The sequence below is a fragment of the Chiloscyllium plagiosum genome, chromosome 30 (genome assembly GCF_004010195.1).
Source record: "Chiloscyllium plagiosum isolate BGI_BamShark_2017 chromosome 30, ASM401019v2, whole genome shotgun sequence".
NCBI classification, from domain to species: domain Eukaryota; kingdom Metazoa; phylum Chordata; class Chondrichthyes; order Orectolobiformes; family Hemiscylliidae; genus Chiloscyllium; species Chiloscyllium plagiosum.
This window is the reverse complement of record NC_057739.1, coordinates 1,941,171-1,961,251: the sequence shown is the minus strand read 5'-3', so window position 1 is coordinate 1,961,251 and position 20,081 is coordinate 1,941,171. Positions and strand designations below refer to the sequence as shown.

General features: G+C 43.4%; 1 long non-coding RNA gene across 1 annotated transcript in view; it reads right to left on the bottom strand.

Annotated features, from left to right (window-relative positions):
* The window catches only part of LOC122564691, a 46,055-nt gene that overhangs the window by 2,294 nt on the left and 23,680 nt on the right, over window positions 1-20,081 (bottom strand). Inside the window, exon 3 of the long non-coding RNA XR_006315976.1 lies at window positions 15,862-15,920. This is a non-coding gene — a long non-coding RNA (uncharacterized LOC122564691). The remainder of the gene's footprint in view (window positions 1-15,861; window positions 15,921-20,081) is intronic.

Sequence of the window (20,081 nt, the reverse complement as noted above, 5' to 3'; positions counted from 1 at the left end):
TAGCACCCTCTGCATGAAAAGGTTGCCCCTTAGGTCTCTTTTATATCTTTCCCCTCTCACCCTAAACCCATGCCCTCTAGTTCTGGACTCCCCGACCCCTAGGGAATAGACTTTGTCTATTAATCCTATCCATATGCCTCATGATTTTGTAAACTTCTATAAGGTCACCCCTGTGTCTTCTATGGGCCAACCAATTCTGTATCCAGACAGCCAGATTTCCCTGTATTCCATGCCTCCTTACTTTCTGAATGAGCCGACCATGGGGGACCTTATCAAAGGCCTCGCTAAAATCCATATGCACCATATCCACTGCTCCACCTTCATCAATGTGTTGTATCACATCCTCAAAGAATTCAATAAGGCTTGTGAGGCATGTCCTGCCCCTCATAAAGCTATGCTGACTATCACTAATCGAGTTATGCTTTTCCAAACAATCATAAATTCTCTCTCAGAATCCTCTCCAATAATTTGCCCGATGTCAGATTGATTGGTCTGTAATTCCTAGGGTTACCCCTATTCCCTTCCTTGAACAAAGGAATAATATTTGCCACCATCCAATCATCTGGTACTACTCCAATGGACAGTTAGGATACAAAGGTCATCGCCAAAGGCGCAGCAATCTCTCCCCTCGCTTCCCATATTAACCTTGGAGATATCCATCCTGGCCACGGAACTTATCTCTCCTCTTATTCTGAGATTATCCCCTCTGGTCCTAGACTGCCCCAGAAGAGGAAACAGCTTTTCTGCATCTACCTTGTCAAGTTCCTCAAGAATCAAGACCATATAATCCCTACAGTGTGGAAACAGGCCTTTCGGCCCAACAAGTCCACACTGACCCTCTGAAGTGTATCCCACTCAAACCTATTCCCCTACCCGATTACGGTACTCCATATTTACCCCTGACTATAGCACCTAACCTTCACATCCCTGAACACTATGGGCAATTTAATATGGCCAATTCACTTAACCTGCACATCTTTGGATTGTGGGAGGAAACCCGTGTAGAGGCGGGGAGAATGTGCAAACCCTACACAGACAGACAGTCACCCAAGGCTAGAATTTAACCCGGGTCCATGGCGCTCTGAGGCAGCAGTGCTATCCACTGAGCCACCGTACTGCCAAAATGATGTCTATTTCAATAAGGTCACCTTGCATTATCCTAAATTCCAACAAGTACAGGCCAACTTACAAACCTCTCCTCATGAGACAGTCCCATCATCCTACTGAACCTTCTCTGGACTGCCTCCAATGCCTGTAAATCTTTCTTTAGATGGGGCAACCAAACGGTTTCATAGTAGTCCTGCTATGATCTAACTAATCAATGCCTTGTATACTGCTGAGACTTCAATATTTTTATATTCCATTCACTTTGAAATAAAGTTTGACATTCCTAATGTCTTCTATTATCCCATGCTAAATTGAGATGCAAGGTTTTTTTTATATATAATTTATGCACAAGGACTCCAAAATCTGTTTGTGCTGCAACTTTGTCATCTTTTTCCATTTAAATAATATTCAGCTCCTCTTCTTCCTGCTAAGAGCATAACCTAACCATAACCTCACATTTTTCAAGATTACATTCTCTCTCTCATTTTCTTTACTACTCACTGAACCTACATATGTTCCTCTACAGCCACATTCTCACCACTTGCCTTCCCACCTATTTTTGTGTTATCCACAAACCTAGCTATGGTACATTAATGCTCCTCATTCAAATCATTAATGTATATTGTAATTGTGGCCCCAGCATTAATCCCTGCGATACTCCACAAATTACAGCTTGCCATCTTGAAAATGCCCCACTTTAACGCAATTTTCTGCCTTCCATTATTTCACTAAACATCTTTCCATGCTAATATACCGTACGCAATATCATGAGTTCTTATAAACAAGGCAAATATGTGGTACTTATCAACCATCACCTGGAAACCCAATTGCATTACACCTGGTTCCTCTGCTCATTACCTCCTTGAAGAATTCTAATACATTTGTCAGGCATGATTTTCTCTTCATGAAGTCATGTTGTCAAAGCTTAACAGTATCATATGTTTCTAAATGCTGTGCTATTACATGCTTTATAACAGAGAAATATTTTCCCAATAACCGGTGACCTATACTCCTTCCCTCTGGCTGTTCTGAAGGAGTTTTCCAGAATCTAACGATGTATTCACTGTCACTGCAGTTACTTCCTTTAATATTCCTGGATGCAGCCCATCAGGTCCAGGAGATTTATTGTCTTCTAGTCCCACTAGTCTCCCTAGTATTCTCATTTATTTCCTCCCGAACCTTAGCATTATGTCCTTTCATTTAGCATTCTTATCGTCTTCAACTTGAAAACTGATGCAAAGTATTTCTTCAACGACTTTGCCATTTACTGGTTCCCCATTATTTCCCCAGCTTCATTCTCCGAGGTGCCTATCTTTACTTTGGCTGTTCTCTCAATTTTTATATAGACGCATCCCTCTCAAATCAAATGCTGATTCTACCATAGAAGATAGAATGTTACAGCGCAGTACAGGTCCTTCAACTCTCGACGTTGTGCTGACCCATGAAATTAATCTGATGCCCATCTAACCTACACCGTTCCAATATTATCCATATGTACGTCCAACACCCATTTAAATGCCCTTAACATTGGCGAGTCTACTACTGTTGCAGGCAGGTCGTTCCACACCCCTATTACTCTGAGTAAAGAAACTACCCTGATATCTATCTTAAATCTATCACCCTTCAATTTAAAGCTATGTTCCCTCATGTTAGCCATCACCATCCGAGGAAAAAGACTCTCACTGTCCACCCTAACTCTCTCATTATCTTATACATTTTGATTGAGTCACCTCTCCACCTTCTTCTCTCCAATGAAAACAGCCTCAGTTTCCTCAGCCTTTTCAGGCAAGACCTTCCTTCCATACCAGGCAATTTCTGAGTAAATAGGATTTATAATCATCTGGAGAGGAATAATTTGATTAGAGATAGTCAATACAGTTTTGTGAAGGGTTGGTCGTGCCTAACTAACCTTACTGAGTTCTTCGAGAAGGTGACAAAACAGGTGGATGAAGGTAAAGCGGTTGATGTGGTGCATATGAACTTCAGTAAGGCATTTGATAAGGTTCCACATGAAAGGCTATTGCACAAAATACAAAGTAAATCTCCTCTGCACCCTTTCCAAAGCTTCCACATACTTCCTATGATGCAGTACGCAACCAAAACTGTATGCAATACTCCAGGTGCGGCCTTACCAGTGTCTTGTACAGCTGAAGCATGACCTTGTGGCTCCAAAATCAAAGCCCCTACCAATAAATGCCAACACACCATTAGGCGTCTTCACAATCCTATTGACCTGGGTGACAACTTTCAGGGATTTATGAATCTGGACACTGAGACCTCTCTGTCCACTGCCAAGAATTTTACCAGTAGCCCAGTACTCTTCATTCCTGTCATTTCTTCTGCCACTTCTTCGCCCAAATCTGCATTGTATCTATGTCTATCTGTAATCCACAACATCCTTCAGCACTATCCATAACTCTGCCGACCTTAGTGTCATCCGTAAATTTACTAACCCATCCTTCTACGCCCACATTCAAATCATTACAAAACTGAGAAACAGCAGTGGCCCCAAAACAGATCCTTGCAGCAACCCACTAGTAATTGAGTTCCAGGATGAACATTTCCCACCAACCACTATCCTCTGTCTTCTTTCAGCTAGCCAATTTCTGATCCAAACTGCTAAATCAACTTCAATCCTGAAACTCTGTATTTTGTGCAATAGCCCACCGTGTGGAACCTTATCAAACGCCTTACACAAGTCCATATTCACCATATCAACTGCTTTATCTTCATCCACCTGTTTTGTCACCTTCTTGAAGAACTCAATAAGGTTAGTTAGGCACGACCGACCCTTCACAAAACCATGTTCACTATCTCTAATCAGATTATTCCTTTCCAGACGATTATAAATCCTATCTCTTATAACTTTTTCTAACAGCTTACCCACAACCAAAGTAAGGCTCAGTGGTCTATAATTACCAGGGTTGTCCTGACTCCCCTTCTTAAACAAGGGGACAACATTTGCTATCCTTCAGTCTTCTGGGACTACTCCTGTTGACAATGACGACATAAAGACCAAGCCAAAGGCTCTGCAGTCTCCTCCCTGGCTTCCCAGAGAATTCGACGGTAAATCTCAATCGGCCAGGGGTCTTAACTATTTTCAGATCTTGCAAAATTGCTAAAAGCTCCTCGTTGTCAACCTCAATCCCAGCTAATCTTGTAGCCTGTATCTTCGTATTCTCACTAACATTGCCCTTTTCCAATGTGAATACTGATGAAAAGTATTCATTAAGCATTTTCCTTATGTCCTCAGATTTCACACACAACTTTCTACTCCTATCTTTGATTGACCCTAATCTTAGTCTACTCATTCTTTTATTCCTGATATACCTATAGACAGCCTTAGGGTTTTCCTTGATCCTACCTGCCAACAACTTCTCATGTCCCCTCCTGGCTCTTCTTAGCCCTCTCTTTCGATCTTTTCTGGCTAACCTGTAACTCTCAAGCCCCCTAACTGAGTCTTCATGCCTCATTGTCACATAAGTCTGCTTCTTCCTTTTGATAAGAGATTCAACTTCTTTAATAAACCATGGCTCCCTCTCTTGACAACTACCTCCCTGCCTGATAGATATATACTTATCAAGGACCCGCAGTAGCTGTTCGTTGAATAAGCTCCACATTTCAAGTGTGTCCACATTTCTGCAGTTTCCTTCCCCATCCTATGCATCCTACCATGTTATGGTTACTGTTCTCTGAGGGACTGTTTATTCTGCGTCCATTCATTAAACCTGATTCATTCACTTTTCCAGATGCAAAATTGCCTGACCCCTTGTTGGATCCACAATATACTGTACTAGGAAACTAGGTAAAAACAATGACTGCAGATGCTGGAAACCAGATTCTGGATCAGTGGTGCTGGAAGAGCACAGCAATTCAGGCAGCATCCGAGGACAGGCAAAATCAACATTTCGGGCAAAAGCCCTTCATCAGGAATAAAGGCAGAGAGCCTGAAGCGTGGAGAGATAAGCTAGAGGAGGGTGGGGGGGGGGAGAGAGTGGCATAGAGTACAATAGGTCAGTGGGGAAGGAGATGAAGGTGATAGGTCAGGGAGGAGAGGGGGGAGTGGATAGGTGGAAAAGGAGCTGGGCAGGTCGGACAAGTCCGGACAAGTCAGGGGATCGAGTTGCTGGAGGTTAGAAACTAGGATGAGGTGGGGGAAGGGGAAATGAGGAAACTGTTAAAATCCACATTGATGCCCTGGGGTTGAAGTCGTTTTTACCTCATTCGGCCCATCGAGTTGTTCTACCATTCGGCCATGCCTGATATGTTTCTCAACCCCATTTTCTTGCCTTCCCCTTGTTGTCCTTGACCCCTTTGCCAGTCAAGAACATATCTATCTCCATCTTAAAGACACTCAAATACTTGGCCTCCACAGCCTTCTGCAGCAATGAGTTCCATACAGTTCCCACCCTCTGGCTGAAGAAATTTCTCCTCATCTCAGTTCTAAAGGGTCATCCCTTCACTCTGAGGCTGTGATGTAATTCCCCAGGATTCTGGTCCCAGAATGATTCAGGTGGAGCCCGTCCCATTGGAACAGCTCCATCCTTCCCCAGTCCCAGTTCCAATGTCCCATGAATTCAAACCCCTTTCTTCCACATCAATCTTTGAGCCACGTGTTTACCTCTTTAATCTTGTTGAGCCTACGATAATTTGCGCATGGCTCAGGTAGCAATCCAGAGATTATTAACATTTTGGTTTTACTTTATTATTTAGTCTGTAGCTGCTCATATTTCCTCAGTAGATTCACTTTCCTCTTTCTGCTGATTTCATTGGTATCTATATAGACCACTCCAAGTTCATTTGCAGCCCAGTGAGATATCCTGAATCCAGGCACCGTGCGGGACTCCTGATCCTGGTCACAGAGAACACTGTTTATTCCCCTGACTCTGTCATCTTTGATTACAATCCCATTTCCCTTTTCTCCCACCTCTTGAATGGCTTCCTGTACCATGTTGCTATGGTCAGCTTCCTCATCGTTCCTACAGCCCCCACGTTCATTCCCATGGGGAGTGAGAATATCAAACCTGTTACACAAGTTCAAGGGCTATGACTCCTACAGCATTACCTCTCTCATAGTCACTCCCTCCTGTCCCTTACCAGTGACCAAATTTGAGGTAGTTAATCTCAGGGATGTGACTGCCTCCTGAAACACAATGTCCAGGTATCTCTCACCTCCCTGATATGTCACAATATTCTGAGCTCAGACTCCAGTTCATCAATTCTGAGTCAGAGTTCCTCAAGCAATCAACACAATGAGCCAAGTGTTGTCCTTCAGCTCCTACATCATGTGGGAACAACACATTACCTGGCCTTGCATCTCCATTTTAATTACTTAGCTCTTAATTTGACTTTTTTAAAAATCACACTGATCATTTGGTCTGTAATCTGCAATTATTTCCCATATTTGCCTTCAATCTGAGTGTAACAGATGGACACATGAATAATTATCACCAACCAGTGAACCTGCAGTTTACCTGTGATATTACCATTCTGTGTCGGACCCTGAACCTGGGCTTCAGTTTATCCTGTTTAAAAAAAACTGACAAACTATAAGCCAAAAAAAGCAAAAAGCACCTCTTCCCCTCTGCACCAAATGACCACACTGTCTCCAATTTCCCCAAAGCCATATCCTTACTCAGGGTGTGCCTCCCTCTGGAAAGGATGTGATAACAGGAAAATACTGAGGGGGTCAGACAGAGACAAGGTGGGTTTCTGCAAGGGAGTAACAATGATATACTGCAGATGCTGAGGATTTGAAGTGAAAACGGAATACTGAAGTCAGCAGGTTGGCAGCATCTGTGGGCAGCGAGAAACAGAGCTAACAGTCCCGTTCCAGTAAGAATCTTCTTTGGAACATAATGAAAGAGAAATCATGTTTCCCACACCTCCTGAAATTTCTGAGGATTTAACTAATAGAATGATTGAGGGTGAACCAGGGGATGTGGTTTACTTGGATTTCAGATGTCTTTTAATAAAGCCCCACGCAAAAGGTGATTGCACACATTGACAGCACATGGCATTGTGGCACAACACTGGCTTCAACTGAGCACAGCAGACAGGAAACAGGAACAGGAATAGATGCTGTGGGTGGGAGATCTCCTGAGGTGATGAGGTTCTGTATGGTCTGGGAGATGATGGTTTGGTGATGGGGGGTGGGGTCATGGTCAAGGGGGCGGTAGAAAGAGGTGTCCTCGAGTTGGTGTTTGGCTTCAGCGATGTAGAGGTCAGTGCGCCAGACTACCACTGCGCCCCCTTTGTCCGCTGGCTTGTTGGTGAGGTCAGGATTGGAGCAGAGGGATTGGAGGGCTGCGCGTTGTGAGGGTGAGAGGTTGGAGTGGGGGAGGGGGGTTGACAGGTTGAGGCGGTTAATGTCCCGGCGGCAGTTGGAAATGAAGAGGTCGAGGGCAGGTAATAGGCCAGCGCGGGGTGTCCAGGTGGATGCAGTGTGTTGGAGGTGGGCGAAGGGGTCCTCGGAAGGTGGGCGGGAGTCCTGATTGTGAAAGTAAGCTCGGAGGCGGAGGCGACGGAAGAATTGTTCGATGTCACGGCGTGTATTAAATTCATTGATGCATGGACTAGGAAACTGTTTAAATACAGTCTCTGAATCCTTCCTCATATCTACCCTTTGACAATAAAGCCTCTTACAGATCAGCAAGGCCTCCTATTTGTGGAACCGCAGGTGATACTAAATGAGTATTTTGCATCAGTATTTACTGGGGGAAGGATATGGAAGATGAAGAACTGTGGGAAACAAATAGTGACATCTTGAACAATGTCCATATTACAGAAGAGGTGGCGCTTGATGTCTTGAAATGTATAAATGTGGATCAATCCCCAGAACATGATCAAGCATGCCCTCGAAATTTATGGGAAGCCAGTGAAGTCATTACTGGGCCCCTTTCTATATCATCGATAGCCACAGGTAAGGTCCCAGAAGACTGATGTTGGCTAACGCAGTGCCACTAGTAAGAAAGGTGGTAAGGAAAAGCCAGGGAACTACAGACCATTGAGCCGGGCACCAGTGGTGGGCAACTTGTTGGGGGGAATCCTGAGGGACAGGATGTACATGTATTTGGAAAGGCAAGGATTGATTAGGGATAGTCAGCATGGCTTTGTGTGTGGGAAATCATGGGTCACGAACTTGATTGAGTTTTTTGAAGAAGTAACAAAGACAATTGATGAGGGAAGAATGGATGTGACCTATATGGACTTCAGTAAGGCATTCGACAAGGTTCCTCAAGATAGATTGGTTAGCAAGGTTAGATTACACAGAATAGAGGGAGAAGTAGGCATTTGGATACAGAACTGGCTCAAAGGTAGAAGACAGAGAGAGATGGTGGCAGGTTATTTTTCAGACCGGAGGCCTGTGATCAGTGGTGTGCCACTTTTCGTTATTTATATAAATGATTTGGATGTGAATATAGGAGGTATGTTAGTAAGTTTGCAGATACAACAAAATTCGACATGTAGTAGACAGCAAAGAAGAATACCTCAGATACAACAGGACGTTAATCAGATGGGCCAAGAAGCCAAGGAGTGGCAGATGGACCTTAATTTAGATAAATGTGAGGTGCAAAAGGTCCTGGAGAATGTTGCTGAACAAAGAGGCCTTGGAGTACAGGTTCACAGTTCCTTGAAAGTGGTGTCATGGGTAGAGAAAGGCATTTGGTATTTGGATCTTTATTGGTCAGTGGAATGAGTATAGGAGTTCAGAAGTCATTTTGCAGCTGTACAGGACATTGGTTAGGCAACTATTGGAATACTGCATACAATTCTGGTCTTCCTGCAATATGAAGGATGTTGTGAAACTTGAAAGGGTTCAGAAAACATTTACAAGGAATGTTGCCATGGATGTTTGAGCTATCGGGAGAGGCTGAATAGACTGGCACTATTTTCCCTGGGGTGTCAGTGGCTGAGGCATAACCTTATGGAGGTTTATAAAACCATGAGGGGCATGGTTAGGCTAAATAGACAAGGTCTTTTCCCTGGGGTGGAGTAGTTCCAGAACTAGAGGACATAGGTTTAAGATAAGAGGAGAAAGATTTAAAAGTGATCTGAGAGACAATGTTTTCACGCAAATGGAATAAGCTGCCTGAGGAAGTGGTGAAGGTTGGTACAATTGCAATGTTTAAAAGGCAGCTGGATGGGTATATGACTAGGAATAGGACTTGGAGGGATATGGGCAGGAGGCTGGCAAACGGAACTAGATTTAGGATATCTGATCGGCAAGGACAAGTAGGACTGAAGAATCGGTTTCCGTGTTATATGTCTCTATGACAACGATTTCTTGTTATCGTACTTATTCCATCCCATTCTAACAAAGCCACCCTCCCACCATTTCCTTCCTGCTTGTCCTTTTGAAAAGCCACTACTCTTGAATATTTAGTCCCTAATTTTGATCTCCTTGTAACTATGTTTCCATAATGGTTGGAAGATCATTCTGTGTTATGAATTCATTTAATTTGGTCTGAATACTGCCTACATTCAAGTAAACAGCTATTAATTTTTATTTCTGACCATCTTTTCGCCCATTTTGAACCTATTCGCTGCTGTTTTTCTGGGTTCCACATTCTGTCTGACTCTCATGTGTGAGATGAGGGATGGAAAGAAATTAATATTAATGAAGAGGTAGCATTCAAAAGAATAACTGAAGGATGATAAATGTCCGAGGTAAGATGGGCTACATGCCAGCATGTTAAAGAAGCTGGCTATTCATACAATGCTGGGCATTTTGCAAAGTTCCTACAGGGTGCACAGTAGAAAGGTATAACCCCAATAGTTCTGAAGGGTCTCAAGAGGGAGAGAGAAAGCAGACATCTACAGACCTTTCAGTTTGACTCAGCAGTAGAGGAAATATTAGAATTTATTATAAAGTGCATGATAATTAGGCACTTAAAATAATGCAATGATTGGGAAGAGTCAACAAGAAATTTTGGATGACAAATCTGTTGGCAGATTTTGAGGCTATTATTTGTAGTATAAAGGAGAAGCAGCAAATGTGCATTTGAATTTTCAGAAGTGTTCGGATATGATTCCACATGGGAAGTTAGTGAACAAAACTTGGTGTGAATGGCATTGGGGTAATACACGAGTATGGATTGAGAAACAAGAACAGACCATAGGAATAAGACACTCATTCTCAGCATGGTAGGCTATTACTAGTGCAGTTATGCAAGGATCAGTACTAGGACCACAGCTGTGCACAAATGAATCAATGGTTTGGGTGTGTGCACCAAACATTACATTTCCAAACTTGTTGATGAACCAACTCTAGGTAGAATTTAAGTTGTGAGGAGAGTACCAAGGACACTTCAAGGGACTTGGGCAGACTAAGCGAATGGGCAAGAACATGGCAGACAGAATCTAGAATTAAATAAGTGACATTATTAGGAGGTCAATACTTGTAGAAAAAGCATAACAACAAAGTATTTCTTAAACAGTAGGTGATTGGTAAGAGTTGATGTCCACAGGACTTGGTGTCTGTGACCATGAGTCACAGAAAGTTAACCTGCAAATGCAGTGAGCAACTTAGGAAGACAAATGGTCTGCTGGTCTTCACTGTTAGGGGATTTGGATACAGGGAGCAAGACGTCTTGCTACAGTGATACAGAGTTTGGCAAAAGTGTATCTTGAGTATTGTGTGCAGTTTTGGTCCCCTTATCTAATTAAGGAGATACTTGTCAGAGAGGGAATGCAATAACAATTCACCAGACTGATACCTGGGCCTGCATTTTCCAGAGTTTTGAAGAATGGAAGGCGACCTCATTGAAACTGACAAAATTCTTATAGTTGATGTGGATATGATGTTTCCACTGGCTGAGGGATTTAAAACCAGGGAGCAGGCCACAGGATAAGGGCATGGGTCTGGAAGAATCGGAAAGGATTAATAATTGATTGTGTGCAATAAGCTCCACCTAATATAATGATGTCATGAGGCATAAATGTAAGTAAGATCCGTTGTGACCCAGATCCAAGACTAGGTCCTCCCAAATCTTTATAGTAACATAAAGCTGATTCTTATAACCTATAAATAGTTAGAGGAGCAATAACTACATTTTTTTTGTTTTGTTTGCAAATTAATCATAAGAAATTTTGCAGCAGCCTCCATAAATAACAATCCCCAATTTACTGCAGTTTTTTGAAGGAATTCTTAACATGGAGTCTTTTTCACTTCATCTTGCTCCTTCATGATCAGTCCACACTGCCACTGGATTCATACTCAGACCCTCTTCTCCATCCTTGATACACATTCAGACCAAGGTGATGCATTTTGGAGGATCGTATTTCGGTGTGAATTATACACCGCAGGACCTTTAGGAACATTAACATGCAGACGGATATGGGCACGCAGGTCCACAATTCCCTAAAAGTGGCAGCACATGTGACCAAGGTGATTAAGGAGACATATGGCGTGCCTGCCTTCATCAGCTGGAGTATGGATTACAAGAGTTGACAAACCACGTGCAGCTATATAAAACCCTTGTTCAGCCACATTTGGAGTAGTGTACAGTGTTAGTCACCACACTACCAGAAAGACATGGAAGCTTAGGAGAGAGTGCAGAGAAGGTTCAGCAGGACCTTGCCCAGTTGAGGGCATTGGCTATGAGGAAAGTTTAAAAAGTTTAGGATTGTTTACACTGGAAAGACAGCAGCTAAGAGGAGACTCGATTGAGGTCTACAAAATTATGAGAAACAGATACCTAGACCATTGGGATACCTTCTGGGGAAGGTGGGACCTGTACATGAAGTACGGGTTGCACCTGAACTGGAGGGGCACAAATTTCCTGGATGTGAGATTTGCTCGTGTGATTCGGAGGGTTTAAACTAGATTGGCAGGGGGGTGGGAATCAGAGCCACATATCTGAGAGGGGGACAGTTGCAGATGGGGCAGCGACAGGATGTAGTGAATCTATCGGAAAGGTTTCTCGTGATGAAACAAAGGGATTGGTCAAAGTGTGTCTGCTTCAATGCAAGGAATGTCAGAAATAAGAGTGACGAACTTTGAGCATAGATCAGAACTTGGGGATACAATGTTGTGGCCATAACGGAGACAGGGGTTTCACAGGGGCAGGGATGATCGCTTGATATTCCAGGGTTCAGAACGTTTAAAAAGAACAGGGAGGGTGGAAAACGAGGAGGAGGTGTGGCATTGCTAATCAGAGAGGGCATCACAGCTACAGAAACAAAGGTTATTGAGGAAGATCTGTCTGCTGAGTCAGTATGGGTGGAAATCAGGAACAGCAAGGGAGCAGCCAGCTCATTGGGGGTTTTCTACAGACCACCTAATAGCAGTAGAGAGATTGAAGAACGCATAGGCGGGCAGATTCTGGAAAAATGCAGAGGGAGCAGGGTTGTAGTTATGAGTGATTTAACTTTTCCAATATCGACTGGAACGTCCTAAGTGCAGATGGTTTGGATGGAGCTGTTTTTGTCAGGTGTGTTCAGGTGGGTTTCCTTACTCAGTATGTAGACAGACCGATGAGGGGAGAAACCATTTTGGATTTGGTGCTCGGCAATGAGCCAGGACAGGTGTCAGATCTCGTGGTGGGAAAACACTTTAGTGACAGTGATCACAACTGTCTTACATTTACCATAGTCTTGGAGAGGAAAAGAAGCAGTTACCGAGAGAAGATATTTAATTGGCGAAAAGGAAATTATGACACTATCAGACAGGAGTTGGGAATTACAGACTGGGAGCAATTGTTCCACAGAAAGGGCACAGCAGACATGTGGAGACTGTTTAAGGAGCAGTTGCTGCAAGTGATGCATGCATTTATTCCTGAGACAGGTAAGAAGGGGTAAGATTAAGGAACCTTGGATGACGAGAACAGAGGAGCTTCTCATCAAAAGGAAGAAGGCAGCTTACTTAAGGTGGAGGAAGCAAGGATCTAGCACAGCTTTAGAGGATTACAGGCTTAACTTGAAAGGGGCTCAGAAATGGACTGAGGAGAGCTGGGAGGTGGCATGAAAAAGGCTAGGCAAATAAGATTAGGGAGAACCCAAAAGCATTTTGCTCAAATGTGAGGAAGAGGAGAACGATCAGGGAGAGGTAGGGCTGATGAGGGATAGTGGAGGGAACTTGTGCATGGAGTCTGAGCAGATAGGGGAAGCCCTGAATGAGTATTTTACTACAGTTTTCTCTAAGGAAAGGGACCTTGTTGTGAATGAGAACTTTGAGGAGCTGGGATACAGGCTTGACCAGATCAAGATTGATGAAGTTGATGTGCTCGAAATTTTGGAAAACATTAAGATTGATAGGTCCCTCGGCCAGACCAGATTTATCCTCGGCTGCTTTTGGAAGCAAGAAAGGAGGTTGCTAAGTCGCTGGCGAAGATCTTTGCCTCCTCACTCTCCATGGGAGTTGTACTGGAGGGTTGGAAGGAGGCAAATGTTGTTCCTCTTTTCAAGAAGGGGAATAGGGAAATCCCTGGCAATTACAGACCAGTCAGTCTTACGTCTGTGGTCAGCAAGGTTTTGGAAAGAATTCTGAGGGATAGGATCTATGATTATTTGGCAAAGCATAGAGTGATTAAAGGCAGTCAGCATGGCTTTATGAGGGGCAGGTCATGCCTCACAAATCTTATTGAGTTCTTTGAGGTGACAAGACAGGTCGACGAAGGTCGAGCAGTGGATGTGGTGTATACAGACTTGAGCAGGGCATATGATAAGGATCCCCATGGTAGGCTCATTCATAAAGTCAGGAAGTATGGGATACAGGGAGATTTGGCTATCTGGATTCGGAATTGGTTGGCTGACAGAAGGCAGAAAGTGGTTGTAGATGGAAAGTATACTGCCTGGAGGTCAGTGGTGAGTGGGGTCCCGCAGGGCTCTGTTCTTGGGCCTCTGCTCTTTTATAAATGACGAGGAGATTGAAGGGTGGGTCAATAAATTTGCTGATGGCACAAAGGTTGGAGGTGTCGTCGATAGTATCGAGGGCTATTGCAGGCTGCAGCGCGACATAGACAGGATGCAGAGCTGGGCTGAGAAATGACAGATGGAGTTTAACCTGGATAAATGTGAAGTGATGCATTGGTTGGTCAAACTCGAATGCTGAATATAGGATTAAAGACAGGATTCTTGGTAGTGTGGAGGTGCAAAGAAGGTTTACCAGGATGCTGCCTGGACTGGAGGGCTTGCCTTATGAAGAAAGGTTGAAAAAGCACAGACTTTTCTCTCTGGAGAGAAGGAGGAAGAGAGGAGACCTGATCGAGGTGAACAAAATAATGAGAGGAATAGATAGAGTCAATAGCCAGAGACTCTTCCCCAGGACAGGATTGACGGGTACGAGGGGTCATAGTTTTAAGATATTAGGGGAAGGTATAGAGGAGATGTCAGAGGTAGGTTCTTTATGCAGAGAGTTGTGAATGCATGGAATGCATTGCCAGCGGTGGTGGTGGAAGCAGAATCATTAGGGACATTTAAGCTGGACATGCACATGGGGAGCAGCAAGTTGAGGGGTGCGTAGGTGAAGTTATTTTATTTTACATTAGGAATAATCCTCGGTACAACATCATGGGCCAAAGGGCCTGTTCTGTGCAGTGCTTTTCTATGTTCTACATAGATAAGGTCAACAATCAGAGGCTTTTTCCCAGGATGGAAGTGCCAATTACAAGGGACACAAGGTTGGGGGGGGGGAATTTAAGGCAGAGTGCAAGGGAAGCTTTTCATGCATAGAATGGTAGGAGCCTAGAACACTGCCAGAGGCAGTGGTAGAAGCAGGCACTTTGGCGACAGTTAAGAGGCCCTGGATGGTTACATGAATACAGAGGGAATAGAGGGATATGGACCGAATAAGAGCACAGGTCTGTTTTTTTAGTTTAATTTGGGCATGATGATCAGCACAGGCTTGCAGGGCCGAAGGGCCTGTTCTTGTGCTGTACGTCTCTTTTGTTCTTTCTAACCCCAAGAATTCTGCACTAGTTTTACATCTTGTTTATTCAAGATTCTTCCCGTTAGACTAGACATGAGACACTAGACCACATAAACCCCCGAGAGGAGCCCACACAGTTAGAAGACATGGACAGCAGCAAACACAACAAAGACAGGCCATTTAAGACTGAGATGAAGAGAAATTTCTTCAGAGGGTCATAGAGCTATACAGCACAGAAACAGACTTTTCAGTTCAACCAGTCCATGCCAAACATAATCCCAAACTAAACTAGTCCCACCTGTCTGCTCCTGGTCCATATTCCTCCAAATCTTTCCTATTCACGTATCTATCCAAATGTCTTTTAAACATTGTAATTGCATCCACCACATCCCCAGGAAGTTCATTCTACATGCAAACCACCTTCTGTATAAAACATTTGCCTCTTACATCTTTTTAAAATCTCTCTCCTCTCACCTTAAAAATGTGCCCCCTAGTCTTGAAATTTCCAATCTTAGAGAAAAGACAACTACCATCACCTCTATCTATACCTCTCATTATTTGAGAAACATCTCTCAGGTTGTCTGTCAACCTCCTACACTCCAGTGAAAAACGTCCTAGCCTATCCTCTGTGCCAGACAGCTGTGGAAGCTCTTTCATTCAACACTTTAAAGACAGAAATCTGTAGATTTCTGGATACCAATGATAGCAGGGCATTTAGGAATATTGCAGAAAAATGGTGCTGAATTAGACAATCAATTTGAAAAATGACCAAGGCCTGTTTCCTACATTCCTAGCCAGGCATAACCACAGCACTACGTTAGTTACTTCACCGTAGTAATGACAGATTTTTTATATTGCTAAACAAAAGCCACGGGGGCTGATACCTGTGCACTGATCACCCATCATCAAGCTGATTCCTTAAATACAGGCAATACGGCAAATCCTGCAAGAAAATGCAAGCAGAGATAAGCAGATTGAGCAATAAAGTACACATTAAAGACTAGCAATCTCAATTATCTCAGACAAACTTGCACATTAGAGTTTTTTGGTGTTGAATTCATTTGAGAGACATGGGCATCGCTAATTTTCCATCCCTAATTTCCCTCGAGGTGATGGTGATGACCTAACTTCTCAAACCACTATAGTTCTCGTGGTACAGAGGAGTTTCTGGATTTTGAATCAGCAATATATTTCCAAGTCAGGATAGCATGTGGCTTAGAGGTGAACATGCAAGTGGTGCTGTTTCCAAGCAGTTGTTGCCCATGTCCTTCTAGGTGGTCAAGGTTGTGAGTTTAGAAGGTGTTACATAGGAACAAGAGTAGACCATTCAGTTCCTGAGCCTGTGGCCTGACTCCATATACCTTCCTTTGGCCCACATCCTTTGATACCTTCTTGGATTTAAAATTAACAACAGATCTCGCATCAATTGGCATTTTTGGAAGAGAGTCCCAAACATCTACTACCCTTTGTGCGTAGAGGTGCTTCCTAATATCTCTCTCGAAAGGTCTGCCCCCTAATTTTCAGATTATGCCCCTGGTCCTGGAATCCCCAAGTAGTGCAAATAGTTTATCCACCCTGTCTTGGAGTCTAACCAGGGTTTAGCATGACTTGGTTTAGCAGAGATGGGAAGAATTCACATGGAGGACAGAAAGTTCAGGAAGTGAGAAGGGCAGCATAATTGACAGAGGAGTACATGTTGGTGCATAAGACAAGCTTCCGACCAGAATTTTGTCCTGTGAGGGACAGACGTTGGGAGAAGGGGAGATCCTACACTACTAAAACAAAAAGTAGAGAGCACTGGTAAAAATTTACCACAGGATTTAAAAAAAAGAAGCCCAAGAGAGTGGAAAGGAGGTGAAAGGCCTCCGGTGTTTCCACTGTGTTAAAGTGGGACACGTAAAGTCGCGGTGCTGGTCATTAAAGAAAGGCATTGTGGGAAAAGATGTGGTTAAAGAAGCTCAGCCAGTGGCATTAGTGAAGGTAGCAAAGGAGACCCCAAGGAGAGCCGAGGAGCTGCAGGAGAGTGCACAGCCTAGTCAGGGGCTGGGTATGGAGTTAGTACCTGATCTGTACAAAGAATTCACCTCTGTAGGTAAAGTTTACTCAGAAAGAGCAGGGGGAGAAGGGCAAGAAGTTATAATTTTGAGAGATACAGGATCTAACCAGTCGCTGATAGCAAGGGATGAGTGAATATGCACTCTTTCTGGTCTGTTACCTGAGAGTGTGGCAATTTGTGTGATAGTTGACAGAAATTTAGCATTTCCTATATAAGGTCAGTTGGAGTGCCAACTCAAGACTGGGGAAGTTACAGTGGGAGTTATTGACAAAGTATCAGTTCTGGGAATTGAGTTTGTCCTTGGGAACGATATAGCAAGATCCAAGGTGGGAATGATATCCCTTGTTGTGGAGAAGCCCGAGGGAGACCAAGAAACTGAGGAGTTAAAACAAAAATATCCTGGTATTTTCCCAGACTGTGTCATAACCAGATCCCACTATCATAAGTCAGAACATGAAGCAAAAAGTAAAGAGAAAGATAGAGTTGAGGTTGAGTTAGCAGACACCCTGTTTGATGTAATGGTGCAGGAAAAACCTGAACAGGCAGAGGGTCAGACAGAAGTGTTTAGTCCTGAAAGACTAAAGGACTTGCAATAAGACAAGACGATAAAAGATTTATATGTGGATGCATACTCCAAAAAGGATGCAGAGAATATTCTGGAGGGATATTAACTGAAAGATAGAATTCTAAGGCGGAAATGGCGACCACAGCAGGTTAGTGCAGAGGAGAAATGGCCCAAAGTGCACCAGATTGTGTTGCCAATAGCATACAGACAGTAAGTATTACAGGTAGCACATGAACTACCTGTAGGAGGTCACCTAGGGTTATGAAAGACTCAGGCTAAGGTACAAAAACATTTTTATTGGACTGGAATGCACAAGGACGTAGTTAACCTTTACCATACATGTCATACATACCAAATGATAGGTAAGCCACAGGCGGTAATAAAACCAACACCAATTCCTGCATTTGAAGAACCTTTCACGCACGTTATAATTGATTGTGTAGGTCCCGTCCTGAGAACTAAAAGTGGGAACCAGTACTCGTTAACTATAATGTATGTGTCTCCCAGATTTCCGGAGGCAATTCCATTACGGAGTATCAAGGCAAAAAGGGTAATAGAGGAGTTAGTAGCTTTCTTCACACGGTATGGGCTACCCAGAGAGACTCAGACCAAGGGTCAAATTTTACTGCTGGGCTGTTTAGGGTGGTTATGGATAGCTCAGGTATACAGTACTTTAAATCCAGTGTGTATCGTCCTGAATCCCAGGGAGCTTGAGAAAGGTGGCATCAGATCTTGAAGACCATATTGAGAGCATACTGTCAGGATTACAGGTAACCCACTCGTTTTGTTTGCCATTAGAGATGCCCCAAACTAATCTACTCAGTTCACTCCTTTTGAGATAATATTCAGGCATGAAGTGAGAGGCCCTTTGAAAGGACCAAAGTCAGAGATCTCACACTTAGATTACGTAGCGGAGGTGAGGGAGCAATGAAATTGAGTAGTTGAGTTCGCTAAACAGCGCCTAAATGGGGCACAGTGTAGAATGAAGAAGGTGGCAGATAAAAACTCGGAGACTCAGACATTTTCACGAGGGGATGATGTGTTAGTACTGTTACCACTAATAGGAGATCCTCTCAAAGCCAGGTTTAGTGGTCCCTATCAAATTGAGAGAAAGTTGAGTCAAGTAAACTATCTCGTAAAGATGCCAGATGAAAAAAAAAGGTTTCGGGTATGTCATGTGAATATGGTGAAACCGTATTATATGAGAGAGAAAGAGCTGAGTAACAGGTGTTAGTTACTGCCCCGCAGAGTGAGGAATCAAATCCAGATGATGTGGATTTTGCTATGCCTCAAAATAGATTAAAAAAAGAAGTTCTTGAGGAGTGAGATAGCTTAGCAAGTTATCTGTCTCAGGAGTACAGAACACAGTTGAAAGATTGTTAGTGCAGTCTGTAAGAATCAGATGAGGAGGACTAATGCTCTTCTACATGAAGCAGATGTAGGGAACACTGCTTGGATAAAACAACACCCCTATCGGTTTAATCCTTTCAAAGCCAGACAGGTCCAGATGGAGGTGGAGGCCATGCTCGACGAGAACATCATTGAACCAAGTCAGAGTGAGTGGAATTCGCCAATTGTCTTAGTTCCCAAACTGGACGGGACTCAACGATCCTGCATGGATTATCGGAAGGTCAACGCAGTTACAAAATCAGACTCTTATCCAATTCCTAGATTGAAGGACTATACTAAGTTGGACTTAATGAGTGGTTACTGGCAGGTATCGTTATCAGAGACAGCGAAAGAAATTTCTGCATTTATAACCCCAAATGGATTATATCAGTTTAAAGTGATGCCCTTTGGAATGAAGAATGCACCCGCCACATTCCAAAGACTCATGAACAGAGTTGTGGCTGGGTTAACAAACTGTGCAGTCTATTTGGACAATGTAGTGATCTTCAGTAACTCCCGGAAAGATCACATGGTATAGCTGGCAGAGATCTTTGAACAATGAGTAGCAGAACTGGTGATAAACTTAAATAAAATGGAATTCGCGAGAGCAGAAGTGATGTTCTTAGGACATAACATCGGTTATGGAGGGTTGACACAAAGACGAAGGCCATCAAGGAACTTTCATGACCAATCTTGAAGAAAGAGGTACTTCAATTCTTAGGACTTAGCAGATTCTATCGGAAGTTTGTTCCAAACTTAAGCAGTGTAGTGGCATCGTTAACTAACTTGCTGAAGAAGAGCACAAAGTTTTGATGGCCAGAATCATCCCAGGAGGCATTCGACCATTCGAAATCAATATAAAGCACCAAACAGTTTTAGCGACACCAAACTTTTTGAAACCTTTTAAAGTCGCCATTGATGCCAGTGACATTGGAGTTGGAGCTGTACTCCTATAGGAAGGTGAAGATGGGATTGAACTGCCAGTTGGTTACTTTTCGAAGATGATCAACATCCACCATAGGAAATACTCCACAATCGAAAAGGAACTATTGCATTTGGTACTGGCCTTACAGGACCAATGTGTCAGAGACAGT